This window comes from Vulpes vulpes, chromosome 12 (genome assembly GCF_048418805.1).
Source record: "Vulpes vulpes isolate BD-2025 chromosome 12, VulVul3, whole genome shotgun sequence".
NCBI classification, from domain to species: domain Eukaryota; kingdom Metazoa; phylum Chordata; class Mammalia; order Carnivora; family Canidae; genus Vulpes; species Vulpes vulpes.
In genome coordinates this window covers 143083237-143101249 of record NC_132791.1, presented here as the reverse complement: position 1 = coordinate 143101249, position 18013 = coordinate 143083237, and the positions used below count along the sequence as shown (strand labels likewise).

General features: G+C 59.2%; 1 protein-coding gene across 2 annotated transcripts in view; it reads left to right on the top strand.

Annotated features, from left to right (window-relative positions):
• The window catches only part of RAI1 (retinoic acid induced 1), a 120912-nt gene that overhangs the window by 86125 nt on the left and 16774 nt on the right, over window positions 1-18013 (top strand). The window contains exon 1 of one of the 2 annotated variants that reach the window (XM_072730546.1): window positions 8027-8149. The exons of the other annotated variant lie outside the window; for it this stretch is intronic. The gene's annotated coding sequence lies outside the window, so the exon portion shown is untranslated. Of the gene's footprint in view, window positions 1-8026; window positions 8150-18013 lie in introns of those variants that run through there. 2 annotated transcript variants of the gene reach the window in all.

The following is an 18013-nucleotide window of genomic DNA, read 5'->3' as shown; positions in this document are numbered from 1 at the left end:
GGGCAGCCTCGGATGCTGCGCTGTCCCCGATGAGAGCGCAGGGAAGAGGCTGGCCACGTGGGCCTGGAGCCGCTGCGCTGCCTGGCCGCCTTGCCGTTGTTGGGACTCAGCCACACGCTCTGCCCCCTCGGGTCTGACCAGCTCTGACTCGCCAGTCGCCGTGCGCCAGGCTCGGGCTGACCGTGCGCACCGCAGAGCTTCTGTGGGGCCGGCCGGGTGAGCGGGAAAGGCCGTGCCTCCCGGTGCAGGAGGCCACCATTGCTTAGTGGGAGAATGGGCTCTGGACAAACCCCAGGGTTGTCACCTCTTCTCCCCCAGCAGCATTTGGAATACCTGCTGCTCTGGCTGGCTCCCCTCCCCTAGCCTCCTGCCCCCGTCTCCCCACCTTCACCAGTCCATCATCCATCACTGGGAACTTACAGCGCATGTGTCCGATAGTGTCAGTCACTCCTTTGCTAGCCCCCCATGGCTCCCCATTGTCCTGGGCACAAGGCCCGAGATCTTCACATGGCCCACAAGGGCTATGGCACATGGACCCTGCCCGTTTCTCATCCCTCGCCCCCTCACCCACGTTCAACTTACAAAAGCCATGGTCACATTTTTATTACCTTCACCATCCCTCTCTTCCTTTGTGAAGTCTTTTCTAATCCCCTATTCCCATTCTGGTATGATCTAGAGGCCCTTCCTGGGCTTTGGCACTTACTGCTTCTGAAACCCACAGCTGTCTCTGCCCCTAGCACTTCTGTGGCATGCTGGGGGGCTCTCAGTGACTACTTGGATGGATGGGCGTGAGGGTGAATGAAGGGATCTTGTGGTCCATAGGTACCAAAAAGTAGTTCTGAGCCATGGAGCAAATCCCCACCCCTCAGTGAGCCTCAGTTTCCCTGCCTGTAAAATGGTCCACCCTGTGGACCCTGTAGGTCACCCTACAGTACCTGTGGCTAGTCAGGAGGCTCAGGGTGAGCAGAAGTGAAGGCATCGGCCCAGGCGCAGCAGATCAGATGCTCCAAGGTCAGTGCATGGGATGGAACAAGTTTTGTGGGAGCCCCTGCAGGTTCCAAAAGTCTCCCTTCTTCAGAGGAGTGTCTGGTGCCCACTGCTCTTGCTTTTGACCAGGATCCTTGCCCTGCATAGCAGGCTTAGATGCAGATGAGCTGAGTTTAAATCCAAATGTTGCTGCTCACCAAGAAATTCCCTTTGCTTCCAGGCCTTAATTGTGCCAGTCAGCAAAATGGGGGTGCCCACGTGTTGCTTGCAATTACTCTTGGAATTAAAATGATGTGGCAGGCAGGGCACTTCTGTCAATGCCCAGCTTATGGAGGGCACCCAGGAAATATGAGAATTAAAATCCCATTGCTTGGGACAGCACCTTCTGCCCCAGTGCCTGGCATGAACATCACAGCCAACCACAACACAGGGCTCCTTCCTGGGCCCTCCTTCCCTGGCCAAAGCTGCCTCCAGACACTGAGCTCAAAGCTTCCAGATCCTAGACCCTCACAGCCATGTATTATAATAATAGTGTTTGACTTCCCCTGTAGTACTTCTGGCTCCTTATAAGCTGTGTGACTTTGGACAAGTGATCTAACCTCTCTGTGCTTCTGTTGTCTCATCTGTAAGACGAGTTAAAATATGTAGACTGCTTCTTTATAAAAAAATTTTTTTTAAGGATTTTATTTATTTGATAGGAAGAGAGCACAAGTAGAGTAGCAGAGTGGCAGGCAGAGGGAGAGTGAGAAGCAGGCTCCATGCTGAGCAGGGAGCCCAATGCAGGGCTCTATCCCAGGACCCTAGGATCATGACCTGACCTAAAGGCAGGCGCTTAACAGGCTGAGCCACCCAGGCGCCCCCATAGACTGCTTCTTTTTTTTTTCTTTTTTTAAAGATTTCATTCATTTATTCACAAGAACACAGAGAGACAGGCAGAGGGAGAAGCAGGCTCCATGCAGGGAGCCCGATGCGGGACCCGATCCCAAGGCCTCCAGGATCACGCCCTGGGCCGAAGGCGGCGCTAAACCGCCGAGCCACTCGGGCTGCCCCCATAGACTGCTTCTTAAAACAGGGCCCTGCACACATAAGCACCCTGTGCAGATTAATCGTGAGGATGGTGATGACAGAGCACTTTCATGTCCATTTTCCTCTTGGGCCCCATGAGGAGGGTGCTATCACTATCCACATTTAACCGGTAAAGAAACAAAGGCCCAGAGAGGTGCGGTGACTCACCTGGGGTCACACAGAAAAGTCAGTGCAGGGCCCCCAGGACTGGATGTTCTTCCCAGAGACTCATGAGGCTATGGTCTGGAAAAAGCCAGCCCCAGAGCAGGGTGGAACACAGGGCCCTTTCTGAGCCCTCGCTCCACGGGCCCGGGGCTGTAGGGGCCTCTGGCCAAGTCTGTTCCACCCGACCTGCCAGCGAGGGAACACAGACGGCTGGCCCCGCTCTGGCCACTGCCTGCCTGTGCTAGGACACTGTGTCCGCCTGCCCGCACAGGGACCAGCTGCTCCTGGGGCTGGGGCGCCAGAGCTAGGTTCTGGTCACTTCCAGGAGCTCCTGCCCCCCTCTGGCCCCACCTCCAAGCCAACTAGGACCAGTCAGGGATTTTCCTGAACTTTCCCTCTGTTATAAAAAATTATATAAATATTTACCCTTTAGAAATAACAGCTCACTTGTTGGACCCTCCTTTGCCAGGCATGGCTTGAACAACTGTCGACTTTCTCATTTAATTCTTACCCACCCTTTGGGGCACTTACTTTTCCTCCTGCTTCCTCCTGAGGAAACTGAGGCATAGTGTTAGAGTCGCCTGCCGGGGCCCAAAGCTCAATGGTATCCAGGCCAGAATTCAGCCCCACACTCTCCCAGGCTGCTCCCCTCTCTGCCAGGCCTTTGTGGCCGAGTCTTCGGGCCGTGAAAGATTGGCCTTTGCTTCTAAGTTTTATGTGTGTTGCCTTCGTTCTGGCGATAAAGGATGCACGCTGTGGGTGGAAATGGACTGGAACATTCAGGGACAGGTAGCACCAGGAGTGGTTGTGTGCTGGGGGTTGATCAGCAGCCCTGGTGGCAGCAGCCACTGTCATGGCTCAGGCCGGAGCCAGTCCTGGCCTGTGTGTCCCCCAAGGCCACACACCCAGAAATAACACCAACTACAGGGGATTCAGGTTTGTTCCCCCACCACTTGGAGCCTCAGGTACCCCACCTGTGAAGTGGGGGAATGATCCCCGTCGTGCCCAGTACCCAGTGCAGGACATGGGGTGCTGACTCCTCTTGGCAGCTGGGCCTCATGCCATCCTCCTGATGAGGAAGTGGAGGTCACATGACCCTCTGGACGAGCACCCAACAGCTGGCACAGAGCCATGCCAGACCAGAGCCTCAAACCAGGCTCCTTCAGCCACCTCGCAGAGCCCAGGGGGTGGAGATTTATCCATAAAAATGTTAAAATCATTTTGTGAGGGTGACATGCTCATGGGAAACAAAGTCAAATACACTCCTCCCTTTTATACAGTGTAGCATCTCACAACTTTCAATCCTGGGCTTTTCTCCCCAACTTGCAGACTGCGCCCCATCAGCACACGGAGCCCTTCCTTACTCTCTAGACTGCACCGTGTGGAATTCCCCAAGTGCACGTCCCTCATCCTCCTCATATGGACACTTTAGGGGATCTCCAGGCTTTCACTGCCGCCCTGTGCAGAACTCTCTGGGCCAGGCTGCAAGCAAGACTACAGGGCAGAGAGTACATGCAGTTTTCATTTGGGTCTGTATTGCTAAAAAACTCCCCGGAGAGACTGTACTGCCTTGCTCCCCACACCCAAACTGGCCGGGTAGATGCAGTGTACCCCGTCCACACCTGCTCCAGGCCTAGAAAATCTAATTTGCTCTTCCCCATAAGGAAATCCTCAAAGGTTATGTATGTTTGGAGGGTGGCAGGGGCAGGCTGGAAAGGATGGGAGTCCAGTCACTGCAGACCCTGAACCCCTGACCAGTGATGGGACCTCATGAGGTGGGTTTCAGCAATCTGAGCCCCAGTGTCATCCATAAAACAAGGGTGATAATGGTACTTCCCCCTCAGCCCCCACCAGGCTGTCATGAGGATGAGATGTGTAGATGCAAAGTGCATACTGGGATAGTGCCTGGCACTAAAGGGCAGCCAGCAAGAACTGGGTGCTGTTCATCGTCAGGCTGGGTGACCTCTGTATCCCCAGGACTGCCAACCCTAGGGTCTGCCCCTGGGGTTGGTGCTAGGGTTGAGACTTGTACCTTTGGAAGGGGTCAGGGAACTGAAGAGGGCATGGGGAACCATTGATGGGAAGTGTAGAATCACTTTATCTGTGCTTCACACTGTGCCGATGGGAACTCTGGGGCCCAGGAAGCCTGGCCTCGAAGCGGTCTTGAGCTTAGCAACGTGAAGCTGCCTTTTATCAGTGCATTGCTGCTGGGAAGTGATGCCAAATGCAGAGTCCTGGGGGCCGTTCTCGCCCCTGCAGGGACTCAGCTCCGAGACGTGGGGCTCAGAGCTGTGGAACCAGAACCTGGTCCAGTGGGACCAAGAGTGTCCGAGGACTGGGATCTCATTCTAGCCAGAGTGGCCCAGGACCCTGTTTGACTGCAGGACCCCAGCCCCACCCCTGGCCCACTGCAATAAAATCTGCCTCTTAGTAAGATGTGTGGAGATGTGTGCCATAGTATATGAGAAACACCTGAACTCCAGCTGGGAAGATAACCCACCATGGGGGACATGACACAGTCTGGGGACAAACCTTAATTATCAGTTCCCAGAAGCCTCCCAGCTTGAGGGGAGCGATAATCATTATTCCCCATAAAGCCCTACCTGCCAGAGACCTGCTCTGTCTCAGACACACACAGCTCCCCGGGAGACAGAGTACACTTGGCCCTTGCCCCCATGGACGGTGCCAGAGGCGCTACAAGTTACTGCCCGTCCTTGGGCAGCTACCAGGTGCCAAGCACAGCGTATCGTCCTGTCTTCGTGTTAACCCTATAAGTGTGGTGTTAGTAAGGTTTCAGCTGAGGAACACGCAGAGCAGTTAAGTGAATCGCCCAGGGCCAGCCAGCAGATCGCATGCAGAAGTGGGATTTGAACCCAGAGCTGTGTGGCATCAGGGCAGAGGGATTTACAGTCAGGGTGGAGCTGAGGGAAGACGTGCCTCCCTGCATCCCAGAGCCACACAGCCAGCCGCCTGTGAGCCCCCACAGTTGGCTGGCCTGGCCCTTGAGAATCTGACATCCCTGGGGAGCAAGAGAGGCCTGCCGCTCCCCACGCGGTCACCACTACCACAGAACAAGCCGGGGAGATTCTCCTGCAACTTTCCAGAACAAGACAGCGCTGGAGTCAGGCAGAGTTGGTGTACAGCTGGAAGCGGGTCTCTCCCCCAGATGCTGAGGGACTGGGGGCCAGCAGGGGGGGCAGTTCTGGCAGGGCCTGGTGCGGCTGGAGGGGGAGGCCTGAGGGGACTGGGCCAAGGCCGGGGATTCCGGGTGCAGGAGTTCGGAGCCCAGGCTGGCGGCAGAGAGTCTTCGGTCCACCTTGGGAGAAAAATAGTGCTGCTCAAAACGGCAGGCCACTGGCCTCCGACAGCTGCCCCTCTTCATTTTTACCCTTGAGTACCTTCACATTTCATGATTGTGTGGAATAGAGGGAAATCAGGCAGAGGGAGGCGGCGGCTGAAAACCAAAGGCAAATACTTTCCATCCTGAGGCAAGCAGGCCCAGGCTCCCGCCAGCCCAGCCTCTGGGGTAGTGACTGGTGGTTCACTTTCCCCAAAGGTCAGTGCTTCTGGTCACCAGGCTACATGTCTGAGGGGCTGGCCAGGTTTCCCCGCCCACCTGCGGGGGGTGGGCAGCAGGCCATCCATCCAAACTTGCCCAGAAGTAGAAGCTCCCTTCCTGGCAATGGGGGCAGCCAGGGCAGTGGAGGGGAGGTTAGTGGTAGCCAGGAGGATGGGGTGGCCCCGTCATTCCAGCTGTTCATCCGTAGAGGTCCCCTACTCTACACCCAGTGGTGGGCTGGAAATGCCTGTCCTATTAAAATAGGAGCTGTTAGTGTATTGTTGGGGTCAGGGGGGTATAACCACCCAGAGCTGCTAGGCCCTCAATGAATTTGTGACCTATCCATCACAACAGCTGTACTCATTGGAAGAGCAGTGGTACAGTGTGTGAGATTTGTGTTTGGGCTACAAATGAATACATGACACCATGTGGACTCCAGGCCTCACTGACAATAACCCTGCAGCCCCAGGAGCCAACCCCCCACCTGGGGACCCTCACCAGGGAGCCTGGCGCCTTGGGTAACCAGATCTGCCCCGAGGAGTTGGCGGGGTGGGAGTTGGTGGTGGTGCGCACTGTGACTCCTCTCTCCAGCTCACCACCACACCAACTCCCTGTTCTTTCTTCCTCCCGAGAAAACCAGTTTCCTGAAATTTCCCAGGGGGCAAACCAGGACCTCATGATCTTGCACCCTAAAGCCCCTAGGCACCTCCTTGATGCCCAGCTGCCGGAAAGCAGAGCAAACCAGGTCGAGGCCCTGCCCACAGGGGGACTGGGAAAGGCCCCCAGGATGGCCCCTTCCACGCTCTAGAGCTCAGTTTCCAGGGCTGTGAAATGAGAGGTGACGTCATCCCCTAGAAAGGCAATTTGAGGGTTAGAAGTAAAATCTATCAAGGCACCTTGGCCATAGAAGGGGGCCAGACAGCATGCTGTCTGCTGCAGCTGCTATTATGCCCAATCAGATAGTCTGAGGTTACCAAGAACTTTCTAGATCTGAGGATGGCCCCAGGCTCAGTATCTAGGCTGGCTGGGGTGGGAGGGGTGAAGTTCCTTGAGAACCCCCACTCTGCCCTGCCAGAGCCTGCGTGTGCTAAGGGGCCCTCTCTCTCCTGCCCCCTGGACCTGCCTCACCTCCAGGGCAGGCTGGGCCCCCCAGCTTCAGCCACTGGCCCAAAGGTGTCATCAGATAAACCCGGTGGCACCTGCTATCCTCACATCTGCAATCCGCAGGCATCTTCACACCCTCCTCCCCATCCCCTCCCTCCCAGCCTGCCAGGCTTCTTACCATAATCCCCGCCAGGGGTGGCTCCCTTGGGGTGGGGGCCGGGCCCTCCCCCACCCTCCAGCTAAGCTGGGGAGAGAAATCCGGCTCAGATTCCCAAATACTCTGTGTTCTTTCCTGCCACTAAGCCAGGCAGCTCCTTGCCGCTGGAACGCCCTTCCTCCTCAGCCCACCACTCCCTCCACAGTTTTCCCCTGTATTTTGCAGCCTATGTCTTTCACCCCACCTCATTCAGGAGGGGGGGTTCCTAAGGGGGCCCTGTGCCTGTGGGTCTCCAGGATTGGGCGTGAGCAGAGTCTGGAAAATGTCAAGTGACTGATCCAGTCAAAGCCTGGAGGGGGTTTCTGAGCCCAGCCAGCTCCTCTGCTGCCCCCTCCTTTGGGGGTAAGGACAGGCTGGGGTTTGGGTGGGTGGCCTTTCGGAGAGCAAGGTAATGGGAATGGACATGAACTTCCTGCCGCCTCGCTCCCCTGAGGAAGAGGGGTGGGGAGGGGGTCTGGGCTGCTGGGCGCGAAGGGGATGGGAGGGAGGGGCGAGGGGGGGCCCTAAGGAGGCCACGGCCGAGGGGAGGGAGAGCAGGCCGGGGAAGGGGGCCCCCCGGTGTGCCTTGGGCACGGGCGCGGGCGGGGTCCGCCTTGAAGTTGGTGTGCAAGCCCGCTGCCGTTTAAATGGTGTGTTTGTTTGGAGTGGCTCAGGGAGGAGGCCGAGATGGGGGAGGCAGCGCCCCACTTGGCGCCGCCGCCGCCGGAGGGTCGGTGCGTTAGAAGCTCCAGCTTTGTCGATGACTGAAGGGTGGGCGTTGAGGAGTGAAGGGCGAAAAGCAGAGGGGGGCTCGGCGCCCCGGCCTGGCCGCCCCCTGTTTTGCGGAGGGAGCGCCGGAGCCGCCTCTCGCAGTCACGGCGAGCGGGGAGGGAGGCGAGGGGACGAGAGCGCCGGGCTCCCCGCCCCCACCCCACCCGGTTCCAATATTTCGCAGAAAGGCACGCGGCTCCTAATCGGTCCTTTCCAGGCTGAGATTTAGCCGCGCGATGCCCGCGCAGGGGCGGGGGCCGCGGGCCGGGGGAGGCGCTCAGAGGCCGGAGCCGCCGCGCGAGGTGAGGAGCCCGCGTCCTCGGCTGGTGGAGCGGGCGGGCGGGCGCGCAAACCCGAGAGGCAGATATAGAAAGGGGGGCAGGTTAAAAATAACCCTCTCCGGCTGGGAAGCTCGCGCGCGCTCTCTCGCCTCGTTCGGTGCCAGAGGACTCCAGGGGAGGTGGCGTTGGGGAGGGCAGCGCGGGATTCCCCCTCCTCCGCGGGGCGGGGTGCCCGCCTGCGCGCCGCGGCTGCACGTGTGCGGGGCCGCGCGCCCGGGCCCCCTGCACCCGGCCGGGGGGCGCCCCCTCCCCAGGTCCGGGCGCAGCTGGCAGCGGCCCCCGCCCGCAGCCCCGCGCGGCTGGAGGGAAGCGCTCCATTATTCATTATTTACGAGCGTTAATAGGTTTGAGGCACGGGGGTGGAGGGGGCGAGGGCGCCGTGGGGACCGCGGCCTTCGGGGAAGGGGTGGGGGAGGGCGAGGGCGGGGCGGGGCTGCGGCGCGGGCGGCGGGGAGGACAGGGCCCCGCGTCGGCCCCCGCGTGCCCCGCGCCCCTCCGCCGCCGCCCGCTGGCAGCGGGGTGCGGGGGCCGCGCCGGGCGCCGCGAGGGAAGTGCGGCCCTCGGGTCGTGCCCCTCGGCCTCTGTCCTCCGCCTCCTCGGCCTCTCCGGGGCGCGGGGAGGGGGCTGCGGGCCGCACGCCCCGCCCTGCGCGCCCCTCGCGGCAGCCGCCGCGTCCCCGACGCAGCCCGGGCCTCATTTATCATCATCTCTGGTCAAGTGGAGTGTGCAAGGAACAGCTGCTTCACTCGGCTGACTTCCGAGGGCGGATACAGCGGGAATCAGGGAGATGAATGATGGGGGCTGGGGGGCAGAGCCCCCCGGGGTCCCGGCGCAGGCAGGAGGGAGGCGCGCGGCGTCCGGCGCCGCCTCCGCCTCGTGGCGAGCGCAGCGCCCCCTTCCTGCCTCTCCCTGCGCCTCCGATCGTCGCGCGTCTCGGACGGGGGGCGCCCCGGGAGGGGGCCGGGCGCGGAGAGGCACCCCTCGCCAGCGGAGGACGGGCGGGCGCGCTGCCGGCGGAGCCCGAGGTCGCCGTGACCTTGCTGGGGTCAGCGGGCTGGGCTGCGGAGGAGGCGGCGCGGCGTCTTTGGTGGCGCTTTCCGGATTGGCGCAGAGACCGGGGGAGCGGGCGGGGGCGGGCGGGGGTGTGAGGGGGGAACACAAATAGAAGGTGAAATTTTACCTGCCCCTGAGGGAGTCCTGCGGATTTTCTCCCGGCAGCAGCAGGCGCTCTGCCTTTGTCTTACACGGCTGAAACATCTGTTGCAGAGGGGCGGCGAGGCCGCAAACAACCCCCACACACCCCGCGCGGCGCCCCCAGCCCCAGCTCGGCCCCCGCCGGGCTCCCGGACACGGCGGCACCGCGTTAACCCTGCCCGCGCTGGGCGCCCGCCCGCAGCCCCTGCCGCAGTGCGCAGCCCCGCGCGGGGTCCCGCCCCGCCCCCCGCCCCCGCCCCGGCCCCGGCCCCGCGTCTCGGGGGTGCCCGGCCGCCCTCCCCGCGCTCGCAGGGCTGCGTGCAGCCCACCGGGGGCGGGGGGCGGCGGAGGCGGCGGCGGAAAGGGTTAATGGCCTAGTCGCAGACCCTAATTGTCAGACCTGGGCCCCGCTTCGTTTCAATTACCCTAAGTAGAGACTGAATGCGCAATTAACGAAGTCAGCTTGCCAACTGGAAAGCCGTCCCCGCTTCACATTGAGCAGAATACTCCACCAGCTGACTTGGACTAAGCAATTTCCTCCTCTCTCCCTTTCTCTCTCTCTCTCTCTCCCTCCCTCTCTCTCTCTCCCAACCCCCCTCCCTCTTTTTCTCTCTCCTTAATAATAAAATTATACCAAGCAGTTTGCGGTGTGGCAGGCGGCCAGAAAAGCGTTTCTTTAAACGCCGCCGTCTCACAATTAGGCAGCAAGAGGATTTGACACGCCGTGGCGGCCTGACAGGCGGCTTCCTCCCCTGGGGGCTGGGGGGAGGGGGCGCCAATTCCCTGGCTCCCCCAGGTGGAACGGGCCGGGAGGGGCTGGCGGGCTGCGCCTCCCCAACTGTCAGGGTGCTGCGCGGAAGGGGTGTCGGGGGGTGTCGAAAGGCACGGAAGGGAGGAGTTGTTCCCACCCAGGCTAGGGAAGGGGGGAGCACTGCCTGGCTCCTCCGGAGATCTGGGGTGTCCAACAGGAGGACCTTGACCCCTCTGCCTTTTGGCTTCCAGCTCTTGAGTTCATTTTATGGTTGACCAAGGGGTGCAGAGCTGTAGAGGGACCTCAGCCCTGCTGGACCTCCTGGACAAGTCACTGACCCTCTCTGGGCTTCTGTGAATCCCTCTGCAAAACGAGGGGGCAGTCTGACCTAGAATATGCTCTATAGAAAGTGCCTTCTGGTGGCTCACTGCTGCTAAGCAGCTGGACTCGTGGGCGAGAGGCAGAGGGAGATGTGGGCAGCACCAGGTCAGAGACCCCTCTCCAGCTTGGGCCGAAGATGGGGTGGGCCCCAGAGGCACATGGGAGAGTACCGGCTCCCCAGCAGCCATACAGGCAGCTAACAAATCGAGGTGACTTTGCAGGATTGCCCCGGGGGTTGGTGCCATGAGAGTAGAGGGCATCTGACCATTGGCATCCGGGTCACCTGAGGTGGTGGACGGAAGATAAGTGCAGGTGCCCCCACTTGCTGTGTCCTGCGTCCAGCTTCAGGCTGTTCCTTCCACCTGGTGGGCCCTCACCCCTCCTCAGATCATTATGCCCCCTCCTGCCAGCCTCCCTGGACCACCTCCACTCTCACCCCGCAGCCTCTTAGACTTCTGTCTGCCTGCCTGCTGCGGGAGGGCAGGGGCTGTGCCATTTTTTCCTCTGGATCCTCAGCACCCCACCCCACCCCACCCCACCCCACCCAACTGTAAGCTGAACAGAAATGGGCTTGACGAGGGAGGGAGGGAGGAAGGAATTGTGACCCAGGGAGTGTGGAGGACAGAGCAGAAGCTTGGACTTTTCTTCCTGATTGGCTATTGTACGTGTCCTGGCTGGCCTTCAGGACTGTCATCATCACACTTCTCTTTGAGCAGCTGCCCTTGGAGCTCTGGTGAGGTTAAACAGTGCACCCAGACCAGAGCTGAGCCCCTCACCCATCGCATCTGCCCAGATCTCCAGGCAACGTTTAACTGGCCCCTACTCGAGACAGTTTCTGCACTTGGAGCTTAGGACCAAACAGATGAAGAAGCCCCTGCCCTCATCAGGCTACATTCTGGTGAGGGAGGCACTTTTAAAACAGCTCATTATACCATTAATTATGTAATTACCACTGTGATAAGTGGCACCAAGGAGCCCTGCAGGGACCCAGCAAAGTGCCCAGGGGTGGGGGTGGGGAGGTGAGGGCAGGCCCTCATCTGGTGCCTGGGGTAGAATATTCCCAAGGTTCTTACCACCCCTGGGGCCCTCGGGTCTCCTGCCTCCCTGCCTTGTGGCTCCTCCACCTCTGGGCAGCTCTGAGCTTTACCTTCCCCCAGGGCCACAGACGTTCACCGTGCTGCTCCATTCCATGGCTGCACTGGTTCCTGCTGGTCTCGGGACTCCTTCCAGGGCTCAGGGAAGGTTCTGGGTCACTGACAACCTGCTAGGTGCTCAGATTCTCCTCCTGACAAGGCCCTGGCTCTGCCCTTGCAAAGATCGCTGTGCACCAGTTACATCAGCGTTTGACACCTGGGAGCTTGTGATGAGCTGCAGCCCACAGACGGGTTCTCTTCAACCCTAGGGTGTTAAACTTTTTATTTGGTCAGTAGCATTAAGATGAGAGACTTATTTTTTTTTATTAAGAAAAAAAAATCAAAAACCAAAATGCCCTCAGAGGCTCTTGTGCTCGCATTCCCATGAGGCGACAGCCTACTGGAGTTCCGTGGGGCTCCCCCTCACTTTACTTGGGACCTGGGGCCCTCGCTTTGCCTCCATCCCCACCTGCTCGCTTCACTTGGGTGCCTCACCAGCCGGGCCCAAAGGAGATGGTTTTGTCAAATGGGTGAGGAGTTGTGGCAATAAGCCCCCATGCCCACCCACCCATTCTCTTTACTGCCATCGACAGCTTGTTCTGGATATTTTCATAGGGTTAATATGACATTTACGCATTATTCATTCAATAAATATTTATTGTTCTGGGATATGGGGATATAGCTGTGAACAAAACCGGCCAAAATGCCTGCTCCCATGGCACTGTAGTTCTAAAGAGGAGAGACCAGTCATAAAGCCAGCCAGCCACATGGCTTATTACAGGGAAGTGAGCACTTGATAGAAACAGGGGAGGAGTAGTACAGGGGGTGCTCTTCCAAACACGGTGGCTGGGGAGGGGTACCAGAGGAGGTGACATGAGCAAAGCCTTTGAGCTGAAGAAGCAAGCCGTGGAAATACCAGAATACTGTTCCCAGCAGAGGAAGCAGCCAGACAGGCCACTAGCTTATGAAGCCATTTTGGCAGAGCAGTCATGGTCCCTCGGGGCCCGTGGGGTAGCGCACAGGGACAGCTGGGGTGAGAGGTTGGGCTCTCTCACCTTTGCCTCCCCTCAGGCAGCGGACACACAAATCTTGTCCTATCCTCATTGTGCAGCTGCCTACAAGGCCAGGAACATCTCAGGAGGCCCCTGGTGGGTCCCCTCAGATGCCCATGGCAGCCTCTGAGCCAGCCTGTTGGTGTGCTGACCTGGGGTCCCAAATATGTAGGCCATCAAACCGCAGGCCTAGCTCATGGCTTCTCAGCACTCAGGACCCCCCCACCGCCTTGTCCGCATTTTGACAGCAATGGGGAGAGGTGATTGCTTATTTCTGGAATGGTGAATAAAATTATCTAAAACCAATTACTGTCTGTAAGAGATTGGTGACTATGGAGGGGATAATAGGTGAGTCTCCCCGGCCCCCAGGGGGGCTCTGGAATTGCAACAGTGTGGCTGCTGCTGAGTCCCCTCTTGCTACCCCACAACTCCCAACAGGGGGATGCCTGGCTGGCCACCTGGACCGCGGGGCCCCTCTGGCTCCGAAGGCCCAGGTCTGGGGGCCCATTGACCACCACATCCCAGAACCCACACAGCTCGGCAGTGGGGTGTGGCTGCAGAATGGGCTCAACTTTAGAAGGCAGGCACCGAAGTTGAGATATGGGTGCTGTTGCCCAGTCTTTGGGCTGTGGTACTCCCGCAGGTTACTCTTGGAAATGGTGTTGTGGCTTCCTAACTGGGCCTGGCACTTCCAGAAACCAGCGCACTCGTGCTCATACACCCTGTGGATGCCCCAGGGGTGAGGCATCCTCCTGGTGGGTTAGACCCCTGACAACAGGACCTTCACCAGCCTTAGGAGGGTCGCTGAGGCCTTTGCAGTTGGAACCTTGGAGGAGATAGCGTTGGTAGGCTTCCAAGGAAGGCTTTCCAAACATCTGGAGAGCCCAGAAGCCTCTGCTCCTCATTCAGACTTCCTCTAAAGAGCTGAGATCCTGCCTCACCTGGGGTTCCTAGCCTCAGCCCCAGAGCCTGGCCTGGGGCCTGCCCCACATCTGGAGAGAGTGCTGAGGCCATCTTCTGGCTTCTTGCACTTCTCACCCCTTAGCCTGCCCCTGAGTGTTCAGGACCTCCAGCCCCCAGGTCCCCCTCTCCAAGGCCCTGTAGAGGTGCATGCTGGACTCCCATGGAGTTCTCCCATGGGGCATGCACGGGGGCCCACAAGTGAGGAGGGCTGCATGTTGAGTGTGTTGGGGCTGTTGCCTGTATGCGGTGGTCCTGAGAGGCCTTCCTTTGAGATGGGGACTGTCTTGCTCTCTGGGAGTCTTTATGCCCCAGGATGGTCCCCCTCTCCCCCAAGCAGGGCTCTTCCCACTGGCTCACCTCCCCATCAGCCCCTAGGGCCAAAGACCCTAACCTGTCCCTGGGACCTGCAGGGCCTGGCTGTCTGTTTTGTGGACTCTGGAAGCTCATCCCTTCCCATCTTCGAGCCAGGCCCTTAGGATTCAATGGAGACCCCACAGGACAGCAGAAAAGCTGGCTAGTGATTCATTATTTTATTCGAGGTTTCCTACTTGGTATTCATCACTCACACTGATAGGGGAGGCTCCGGGTGATCCTGCCTCCTTTACTCCTCCCTGGACACCCCCGGGCCCCATCCCTAGCATCCTGACCCAGGCAACTTTCTCTTTCCCTGTAGTCTGCCGGCCTGGAGTGGGTTGGATTTTTACATTTTCCCCTACAGCTACAAATCAGGAAACCGGGTCATAAAACAACCTTGGGTAAGTGAATGGGATGGAACCAGTGGCCTCACAGCCACTGCTGGGGGACAGAAACCTTCCTTCTCTCTGTCCACTCTTTTCCTTCCTCCTTCTTTGTCTCCTACCCTGCCCCTCTCTCAGGAAAACCTCCAGCTCTAGCTGGGCTCCACTGGTGGCCTGTGGGAGCTGCGGCAGCTCTGCCCCCCGCCCCCACGCCCATTTCCCTGACCCGGGGCACTGGAGGGGCTGTGGGCCCAGGGACAGCAGTTAAGGGGTGACAGTAAGTGGCCAGTGACCACTGCTGCTCATGAGTGGACCTCCCTGACTGGGTCCTCCCTGGTCCCAAATAAAAGGGGGTGGCCTGGCCTTTAGGGCCTCAGAGGCTGCAGAGACCTCTGCCCTCCCCTTTGAGCACCTTCTTGCTGTCTTCCTCCAGTGCCTTCCTCTGGGTGGGAGTTCTTGGTGTGGGGTCCAGGGGCGGGGAGGTACACTCTCTGGGTCTGGTCACCTAGAGAGAGGAACTGCACTGTGGGTGGCCCTGAAGGTAGGTCTCTTGCCCTCCAAACCTCACCTTTTCCTCCAGAAGGCCAGAATAGTCAAAGTGCTAACTGAGCAAAGCTGTACCCAGTAAGCACTCCCAGCCAAGGGTGCCCCCCCCCCCCAGTGCCTTTGACGGGAGGGCAGAGGGCTAGGCTCACCCTAGCTCCCCACCCCCATTTCCTGGCTGAGGAGATGGAAGGGGAGCGGCAGTGAGCCCCATTGCAGTGCTGAAGGAAGTCCTGGGGCCCTGAACCCGCTCTGTGCTGTGTGCGGCCCTGAGAGCCTGTCTTGTCTGAGCCTGCTCTGCTCCCTCCGGCCTGGGGGCCTGGCAAGACTTATCTTCCAGGAGTTGTCCTAAGGGACTTCTGTCCTAAGCATTTCACCTGCTATCTAGAGGACACTCCAGGCTGACTTACCCCCTATCCCCTCAAGAACTCGGTGGCTCAGCCCTTGCCCAAATGTCCACAAGGGCAGGTAAGCAAGGATGGGGAGGCTAGACTGGACCCGAAGGAGCCCCGTGAGGGTGCGTTAGGGGGTGCCCCTAACGTCTCCCTCCAGCTGAACCCACTGAGGCCAAACTCCCAGTCTGTCCGCTCTGCCCCCTCCCCAGGTTCAAAGGTCACCATCTCTGCTAAAGGGGCCTCTTTGGGGCCCCTCTCCTGCTGCTGCCCACCCCTGCCTGCTGCCTGCCTATCTCCCCACTCCTCGTCCTGTCCTAGTGCTCTTGAAAAGTAATCATAATGATAATAATTAATAACAACAGAGCCTGTGGCAGGCCTGAGGCAGCTCTTAAAGAGGCAGAGCCCCATTTTCTCCTGGCAGAGCTGTCGGACCCTGTTGGCTCCCAGAACCAGAGCTGGGCGGAGAGCCTGGCTTTGATGCCATGCCTTTGTTCCTGCAACCCTCCCTCACCCCCCTCCCGCCGCCTGGGGTTGGAGGGTGATGTTGGGGTGAGCATTTTTGCCTGCGTTCTCCATCAGGCACTGGGCTCCTCGTATTTTAATTGAACTGTCTTTTCTTAGAGATAGATGCTTTCACCGCATCCAGCTGCTCGTGTGTATTGGGAAACCCGCCTTTAATACAGCTCGGCTAAATTAAAAGACGCAGCAGCTGGACTGATTAAGGGAGGCGGGGAAAGGACACTGGTCATAGCACTCTCTCTTTTTAAGTGATGTTTTTGGTAATGCATTTTGGAGAATGTGAAGAAAAATAAAAAATAAAAGAAAAAGCTGTAGAAATGTTAATGATATCCACAGGACACTCAGCAGGAAATGGGAACGACCTGGGACTCATAAAAGCCGAAATGTAATTTGTGCAGATATACGAGGCTGCGCCTCCAGAGCAGGCCTGGGTTTGTGCATTCTGGGCTCATAAACATGGGCTGGGAGGCGGAGTGCGACACTGCGTCCTCTGGAGCAGGCCCTCCCTGCCAGGGGCTGCTGCTGACCCTGCCCGCCAGCCAGTGACACCCTAATAAAAGTGACTTCCACTGCCAGCCAGGTTGTACGCCTGCTCATTTCCTCTGCCCCAGGGTGGAAGGGGGCCGCCCGCCCTCCCAAGCGGCCCGGGCAGTCTGGCCTGCACCCTCCTCTGCGGAGGTCGGAGGTCCGGAGGCACGGGGCTGCCTACCTGGCTGGGAGCCACCAGGCCAGAGCCGAGCGCTGCCTCCAGCTCCTCTGGGCTGGCGTGTCGCAGCAGGCGCCTCCTGTAATGTTTGATCCAAGCCGCCAGGGATGGGACTGAAGTGGGTCAGAAGGGCGGGCACATTTCTCCTTGTTGGGGATGCCTGTGATAAAACCCGGGAGAGGCGGGCGGGAAGGCCGCCGGGCTGTGCTTGTCGTGGGGCCTGCTGGCTTTGACGAGCTTGGTGGGCAGGGGCTGGCCTTGTGGGTCCCCGGTCCCCTCTCGCAGCAACCTCGGTGTTGAGTCCAGGTCAGCTGACTGCCGAGGTCAGGGAAGGTGGGCCCGGGCTGTGCTAACAGGGCTCCTGGGGGCTTCTGGCAGCCCTGGACTTGCCCCGCTCAGCTGGATGGAACCCCTCCCCTGTCCCTCCCTGGTCAGCCCCAGTGCTGAGAAAGGAAAGAGAAGAGTGAGCTGCACCTCTTGGGGGAGCACCCCCACCCCCACCCCACGTCTCTCCTCTTTCTCATATCTGTGTATGTCTCTCTTCTGTTTCTCTTCATTCCTTTCTTGTCCCTCCTATAGCCCCAGAATGTTATGGGAGGCAGGCCACCCCTTCCCCTTTTGGTGTTGGGAACAGCTGGGAACTGGAAAGTCCCAGGTACCCTCCTGGGGGCCTGGGCCTTGCTTTCTGCCCCTTGGCTCACCCACCAGCAGCATGATTGTGGGTAAATCCTGATCTCCCTGGGCCTCTCTGGCTGACTGCCAAACTCTTCGATGTGATTTCTCATGAGCCTGAAACGTTCCTTGCCCCCCCCCCCCACCTCCTTTGAGGGCCTTCTAGGGTGACTTGGCCAGTCAGTCAGTTAGGGGAACCTCTTAGCCTGGACACTGTAGGCCAGCCTGTTTTGTGAATCCAGTTGCTCTGCCCCAAAGGGCCCTCCCCTTCGCCAGGGTCATTTCCTGATCCAAGATCCTGCTTTGGGGCTGGTTAGACCTCGCCAGGGGCCCCAAGCCCCTAAAATCATAAACAGATGGGCTCTTGGCCTGGTGTGCCCTGGTCCTGACCCCGTGGAGATGGAGACGGGAGGGGCTGCCCAGGAGGGCTAGGGCTGCTTCCCACCCAACTGTGGAGCTCTCCTCTGTGGCCAAGGGACTGCGGCTCGGTCCCCCATTAGCATGCACTCCCTCACTCTGGGCCACGTAATCTGTTTACGCACCTATGATATCAAAACAGGAGGCAGGTGCCGCTGTCCTGCGTTACTGGGAGTCAGAGAAGGGGACGTTTTATGCCTACAATGGCTCCACAGCCCCTAATCGACGTCTGCTAGAAGGAACAGACAGATTCCAGATGGCATGGCAGTGATAGAGGAGGTGTGTGTGTGTGTGTGTGTGTGTGTGTGTGTGTGTGTTCATGCGCGCGCACAAGGGCACGCGCCTGTGCGCGGGCTTGCTTG